The 7,665-nt window shown below is 37.6% G+C and overlaps 1 pseudogene; it reads right to left on the bottom strand.

Annotated features, from left to right (window-relative positions):
• Nucleotides 1-2,917: 2,917 nt before the first annotated feature.
• Nucleotides 2,918-3,922, bottom strand: LOC127204287 (glyceraldehyde-3-phosphate dehydrogenase-like; annotated as a pseudogene).
• Nucleotides 3,923-7,665: the final 3,743 nt, after the last annotated feature.

The following is a 7,665-nucleotide window of genomic DNA, read 5'->3' on the forward strand; positions in this document are numbered from 1 at the left end:
ACTATCCAGACCTAAGCCCAGCGAGTGGTGCAGCCCACACTAAGAGTGGACTTCCTATATCAAGCCTGCACACATACACACACACACACACACACACACACACACACACACACCAAAATGCTTCATTTGGGCCACTTTTTAGTTTTCTGGGTTATTTTTTTTTTCACTTACCCCTTCTATACCAAAGTGATAACAATTTTTTTCTTTCTTTTTTTTTTTTTTTTTTTAGTAACCTTTTAAGTTGCTGCAAGATTTTCAAAGCTCTTAATATTAAGAAAGCAGAATATCCTTTACAAGTAGTTATAATTAAACATCATTGTGTTCTAGTCACAAAATAGCAAAGAACTAATTTCTAATTCAAATGTTCAAATTAGAGTTTTATACAGTTGTTTTGAAAAAGTAAAATGTTAGATAGAGTTCTATATTATTTTTATAAACATTAAATTAGTTTTCTTTATAACTGTATCAGGAATCTTTTCTCTTTACTAATTAGTAGTCACATATATTATTTAACTATGTATTACTGTATATTTGGCATACTACATATATGTAGTATATAAATAATAATATATTATATAATATCTATATATTATTACTATTATCTGCTATTATTATCTAACTATATATATTACTGTGATCATATAGTACACTGTATATATAGTATGTAGTTAGATAACTTAGATAAATATTGAATTAATCCATATGTTATATAATTATATTATTTATATACTTATGTAGTATATAATTATTATATTATATATTAATATATGTAAGATATGTAAAATATTACACATGTCTTATTACAAACCAAACACACACACACACACACTCAAATGCATGAGCCACTTGAGTTTTATACCAATATTTGATTTTGGCTGTTAAGATCACAACAAATAAAGGAATAAAAGAAGTTGGCAACAGTCAAGTGCTCACATGTTCTGGGGAAGTCAGGAAGTGAACAATTGATTACATGCAAATTTCAGTACAGTGCTTTGTGCTCACAACAAAGAGCAAATTATAGCTTTGCTCTAACTTAAAACTATATGAAGCATTTAGATACTCTCACAGGCTTATGTGTTATCTTCTGCAAGAATATTGTTTAATAAGCTAAAGGGAATTTGCAGTATAGCCCAGGATAGTTTTCATTATTCAGTTTAAAAATTAACATACAAAATGTCTGTTTATTGTGGTATTCTTATACACAATGCTGATAGATTTTGTTCCTGTCCGTCTTTTCACATATTTCTTCTCTATCTATTTTGCTGGTCCCCTTCTCATATCAAACAGTCCCTTCCTTCTGCCTTAATGTCAGATGCATTTCATCACCCTCCCCACGTAAGATGTTTTCTACCCTGATGGTCCTCTTCCTACTTGAATATCACACACACACACACACACACACACACACCTACATCTGGATTTTACATATGAGAGAAGACATGCTTGTCTTTCTGAATTTGTTTCAGTCATTTTTTTCCGCAAATGAAAATGTCATAATTTCATTTTCTGCGCAGCTAAATAAAATGCCATTGTGAATATAGGCCACATTTTCTTCGTCCATTCATCTGTTGATAGACGTCTAGGCTGGATGCATTTCTTAGCTGTTGTGAATACTGAAGCAATGAGCATGGATGTGCAAATGTGGTGAATACTGCAGCAATGCACATAGGTGTGCAAATGTGGTGTTCACTTAGAGTCCTTCAGCTATATACCCAGGAATGATATAACTGGGCTTTGTAGAATTTCTGTTTTTAGTTTTTGAGGAGCCTTCACGCTGACTTGTATAGTGGCTGCCACAGTTCAAAGTCTAGCATCAGTGCATAAGACGAGTTCATCTTCTCCTCACACCCTGTATTTTCTTGAGGATAGAAATTCTGACTGGAGTGAGATGGAATCACAATATAATTTTCATTTCCATGATAGCTAAAGATAGTGGACACTTTCAAATAACTCTTGGTCATTTGTCTTCTTTGAGAAGCTTCTCTGCAGTTGATTCATCCATCTATTGATTGGATGAGGTTTTGTGAATTTACATTTCAGTCCTTTATATAGTCTAGATGTTAATCTCATGTCAGATGTTTGTTAATGGTTTTTTATTCTGTCTGTTGTCTTTTTACTTTATTAATTATTTCTCTTGTGAGGCAGAACATTTATTCATCCTTGAGGTTATTCTCCTGCGATTGGATCCTTTTTAGAAATTCTGACTATCTCTCACAGTGATTTATGTTTTTCTTTATCAGTCTCAATGTTTTGGGTCTTATATTTTATTTTTAATACATTCCTGTGAAATATGAAATTAATTTTATTTTATTCTACTCCATGTGAATACTCAGTTAACCCAGCAACATCTCATGAAGAGGCTTTTTCTTTTGTCAAAAATTAGGTGATTGCGGCTGTGTGGGCTGATTTCCATTTTGGTGGGGATTGAATTGGTTATACAGGTATTTTTTGCTAAGATAGACATTTTGGCAGCATTAATTTTGGCAATTCATGAACCCTGGAGGTCTTTCCATCTTCTTGTGTCTTCTTCAGCTTCTTTCACCATTGTTTTATTGTTTTGTTTCTCTATTGATTCTGCGGTAGAGGTTTTTCACTTCCTTTGTTCAGCTCATTGCAAGGTTAGTTTTCAAAAACCTGTCTTGAATGGGATTATTTCTTAATTTGCTTTCCCAGTATGTTTGTTACTGGTACATAGAAAAGCTACAGGTTTAAGTGTTTTTAGGTGCAGTGAACTTTGTTGATGGTATTCAAGAGAGTAAGGCTCCCTGGGGCCCTCCCATTATTCTGGGGGTCTAGGATAGAAACTGTGAGGGGTGATGTTCAGTGACAAGGGCTGAGTTGGAACAGGGACTCCTCAGCAGCCAAGGGCCTCTCTCTTGCTCTCATGTCCTTGCTGGAGTGGGTGGTCCAGGGTGTCTTACTCCTTGGAAGCCATGTAGGCCATGTAGGCCCTGAGGTCCACCACCCTGTTACTGTAGCCATATTCATTGTTATACCAGGAAATGAGCTTTGCAAAGTTGTCATTGAGAGAAATGCCAGCCCCAGCATCAAAGGTGAAAGAGTGAGAGTCACTGTTAAAGTTGCAGGGGACAACCTTGTCCTCAGTGTAGCCCAGGATGCCCTTTAGTGGACCCTCAGATGCCTGCTTTACCACATTTTTTATGTCATTGTACTTGGCAGGTTTCTCCAGTCAGATCCAAGATGGACACGTTGGGGGTAGGAACATGGAAGGCAATGGCAGGGAGATTCTCTTTCACCTCTGGGATGACCTTTCCCACATCCTTGGCAGCACCAGTGGATGCAGAGATGATGTTCTTAGCAGCCCCACGGCCATCACGCCACAGCTTTCCATAGGGTTCATCCACAGTCTTCTGGGTATCAGGATGGCATGGACTGTGGTCATGAGTCCTTCCACGATGCCAGAGTTGTCATGGATGACCTTGGCCAGGGGCGCTAAGCAGTTGGTGGTGCAGGAAGCATTGCTGACAATTTTGACTGAGCTGTCATACTTCTTGTGGTTCACGCCCATCACAAACATGGAGACATTGGCACAAGGGGCTGAGACGATGACTCTTTTGGCCCCACCCTTCAAGTGGGCGTCAGCCTTCTCCATGGTAATGAAGTCACCAGTAGACTACACAACGTACTCAGCACCAGCATCACCCCATTTGATGTTAGCGGAATCTCAACCCTGGAAGATGGTGATGGGCTTCCCGTTGACGATAACCTTCCCGTTCTCAGCCTTGACTGTACCATTGAACTCGCCATGGGTAGAGTCATACTGGAACATGTAGACCATGGAGTTGAGATCAATGAAGGGGTCATTAATGGCAACAATCTCTACTTCTCCAGATAAGAAGCCAGCCCTAGTCACCAGGCGCCCAATATAGCCAAATCCGTTTACTCCGACCTTCACTATCATGTCAAGTGATGAAGCTAGCACAGCATGAGAAGATGCAGCTGTCTTTGGAATGGGGAGGAGTAAAAAGCCAAGCTACAGGTTTTTTTAATTTTTGACTTTTTGCTGTTAATTTTCTGAAACTATGAATTACAAGGATTTTTGAGTGAATACATCTGAGTTGTTTGCAAATAGAATCCCATTGTCTCCAAATGGGAAAACTTTGACATCTTCCTTTCCTATTGATCTCCATTTTATTTCTTCTTATCATATGATTATTCTGAAACCTTTAAATACCATATGAAGTGAAAGCAGGCTACCTGTGTTCTCTCTTCCCTCCTCCGTCATTCTTTCCCCCTAGTCCTTCTGTTGCTTCTCTCAGAGAGGCCCCTTTCCTCAATCCATTTCCCTTTCTTTGGGGCTTGAGGCCAATCCACTTGTTACCAGATACCCTGCAGTCATTAACCTCAGTCCTTCTTAATACCAGGGACCCTGCTGCCAAAATACATACCACGCACCCACATGGCCTACCTATGTTCTCCTTCACCCCCTCTCCATTCCAATTGTTTGTGCCACATCAACCTCCAGGCCTTGTGTGGGTCCCATGTTCTGTGCCCAGGTCTAGTCTGGTGAATTCCCTGAACCCTGGTCCATTTTTACCTCTCCAAACCCCAGACTTGGCATGGGTCACACATCTTCATCACAGGCCCAGTCAGATAAGTCCTGCCTGTGCTGTTTCCATAAATCTACTGTACCTACCCAGCAAAATTATTTGTCATGGTTGAAGAAGAAAGAAAAACTTTCATGGTGTAGACAGGTTAAAAGATTTCATGTCCACCAGCTAGCTATACACAGAGTAGTGAAAGCAGTACTCTGAACTGAAGAGAGGAATAATCATAGCCAAGAGACTACAGAAAACAAATGAGTTTTCCTGTATGTATGCATGTGTGTGTGTGTGTGTGTGTGTGTGTGTGTGTGTAACTAAGTATACATGTGTATATAATTACTAAAACACAAATATGACTAAGAACACAAAACAAAAAAGCAAAAATAAAAATTAAATGACTACAAGCAACATATGCCTTTAAATATTAACAGCTGTAACTCCCCAATAAATAGTCAGAGGTTAGCTGAGTGGATTAAAAAACAAACTCCATCTTTCTACTGTCTATGAGAAACTCAGCTTTAAAGACAGAAACCATCTTTAAGTTAAAAAGATGGAAAAGAGTGTTCCAAACAAATGAGACCAGGAAACAAGTGTCGCTATCCTACCATGTGGCAGAGAAGACTTCAAATCAAAACTAATAAGAAAAGATAAAGAAATTTCATTCCAATTGTGGGAACTACTCACCAAGAAGGCATCCATAGGTTCTAAACATATATGACCCAAACTCTGGTGTACCGATTTCTTTTCTTTTCTTTTCTTTTCTTTTCTTAAGGGTATTAATGGGCTGGAAGACTCAGATTAGCTTCAATTCAACACCTATAGGTGATTTCAGCACTGCACTTTCTCCAATACACAAGTCATCTGGGCAAAAAAATAAACAGAAAAACATCATAATTGAACGACATTATACAGCAAATATACCTAACAGCACTCTAGATTTAAGCTTCATACTTCCAATATCAATACTGAGGAAGCGGAGTTTTAACTTCGTGGAATTAAAAAGTGTCAGAGGAGTCCTGAAGGGGCACAGCCTTCATCTGGTAATGGAAAACTTTATGTACAACTGAGTAAGTATTAAAATCAGGAAACTAAGTGCTCCCTTTACCTCTAATTTACTCAAAGTTTCACAAAGGAAGAAATATATACAAGAGTGTCAATTTGTCACAGTCAAGCATCATTAATGAAGAATAGCCTGGTCAGATTGGTCTGTGGGCATGTCGGGGGTGTGATATTCTACTAATTGACATAGGATGGCACACCCATTGTGGGCAAGTGATCCTGGGCTGTATAAAAAGGCTAGCGTGCAAGAGAACCAGCAGGATCTCTGCTTCAAGATCCTGCTTGGGTTGCTTCCTTGGCTTCCTCCAAGAACAGTCTACAACCTGTGAGCTGAGATAAGCTCTTTCCTCCTCTAAATTTTGGTTGTGGTATTTACCACAGCAGCAGAATGAAACTCTTGTATATATGCAACACATAGGAATCTAACTGAATGAACGTTACTAAGTGATTAGAACTCCAACCTCACTCCCAGAAACCAGGAAGACAACAGGTAAACAGGCTGTCTTCTGCTCTTCCCTGATTAATCGGCATCTCTGATAGTCTTAAAGCTTCCTACTGTGTAAACAAGCTGCGAGCTGATATCTCATTTCAAAGAGAGTCCAGCTGTGCAAGTCCTACTTTATGTTTTCAATTTCATTAGCATAGCAGTGCCCAATAGCTGTAATGAAAAGTGCTTTAAACATCATCTAAATGCCGTTTATTTATATAGCATTTTTTGCATAATGCATTTACCGCCGTCTACAAATGACCAAACAGATAACTAAGCCGGGGAATATTTATGAAAGTATTCATTTGTTTTGAGAGCCTTACTTAGCTGTAGGTAAATTAATGTGCAAAATAAATATTCATTAGCCAATTTATGTTATTGATTTACATTATAACATCTGGGTGCCATTTTTCTCTTCTTCATATTCTATGATAGACATCTGAGGTTCAAATGCAAACACCACCAAGCAAAATTGTTATGCCTGCTGTCATTAAAAATGAATCATGAGGCTCCCTGGAAGAAAGCATTTAATCTTTAAAATGAGACAGTTCCCTTGGGAATCTTATTTTCTACCTTAATATTATATCTATAGTGCCAATTTTTAGCACAACTGTCTTAAAATTTTGGTCTTTGGGTTTGTTGACATTATTAGAACTTATTAAGGAAATGTTTTTCTTTATGTGGATTATGTATAATAGTTGTATTAGAAATATTACAAATTAAAACTACTAAAAAATTAAACTCTTCTGTTTAATTAAAGTTACATTTATACATTATAAAATAACAATTATAAGTATCCTTGCATGTGTGCCATGGTTTTATAAAATTTTCGATTTTCTAAAAACAAAATAAAATTAGGATCACTGTATTTTATATTTTGGTAACTATAGCTTGGTAGTGGGTTTTGGGTTTTTTTGTTTTTTTTTTGTTTGTTTGTTTTGTTTTTTTTTAGTAGACTAGGCTCAGTAGAAATCATACTGCTTCTCCTATCTTCCTCTGTAGTTAGTGTGTTCCAAAACATGTTGGTTAAGTATGTACCTGAAAAGAATTCGGGTCAAAACACATCATTGGAAAGGGCAGATATTTCAGCACCTTATTTTTCTTTGACACATATAAAAGTGAAAACATCATTTTTCTGTATGAAAATTGAAATTATGTCAATGAAAGTTTTGTTCTCTTGATTTTATCAACCCAGCTGTGCTATGCACAAACCAATTGGATGCAAAGCAAGTGGTGTACTACATGCTAATTACATCAGGATCTGACTACCTTTCTCCTTATATATAATCAACTCAATCTGTGACTAGTTATTCAATGTCACTGAAATTTTATATGATTTCTTATTAATGTGTGTTGTGTGTAGATGACATGTGTGCCTGGGTGCTTGTAGCGTGGCTCATATGCAGGACTCAGGGGAAATTTTGTGCTTTGGTTCTCTCCTTCCCTGTGTGTTTTTCAAACACTGGCCACATCTTTGCAGTTTGGAATCTCTTTCCAGATCACCACTCTTGTGCCGGTGTCCCAGAAGGGGAGCACATCTCCAAAAGTCACTCT

The sequence above is a fragment of the Acomys russatus genome, chromosome 20 (assembly GCF_903995435.1).
Source record: "Acomys russatus chromosome 20, mAcoRus1.1, whole genome shotgun sequence".
Classification (NCBI taxonomy): Eukaryota; Metazoa; Chordata; class Mammalia; order Rodentia; family Muridae; genus Acomys; species Acomys russatus.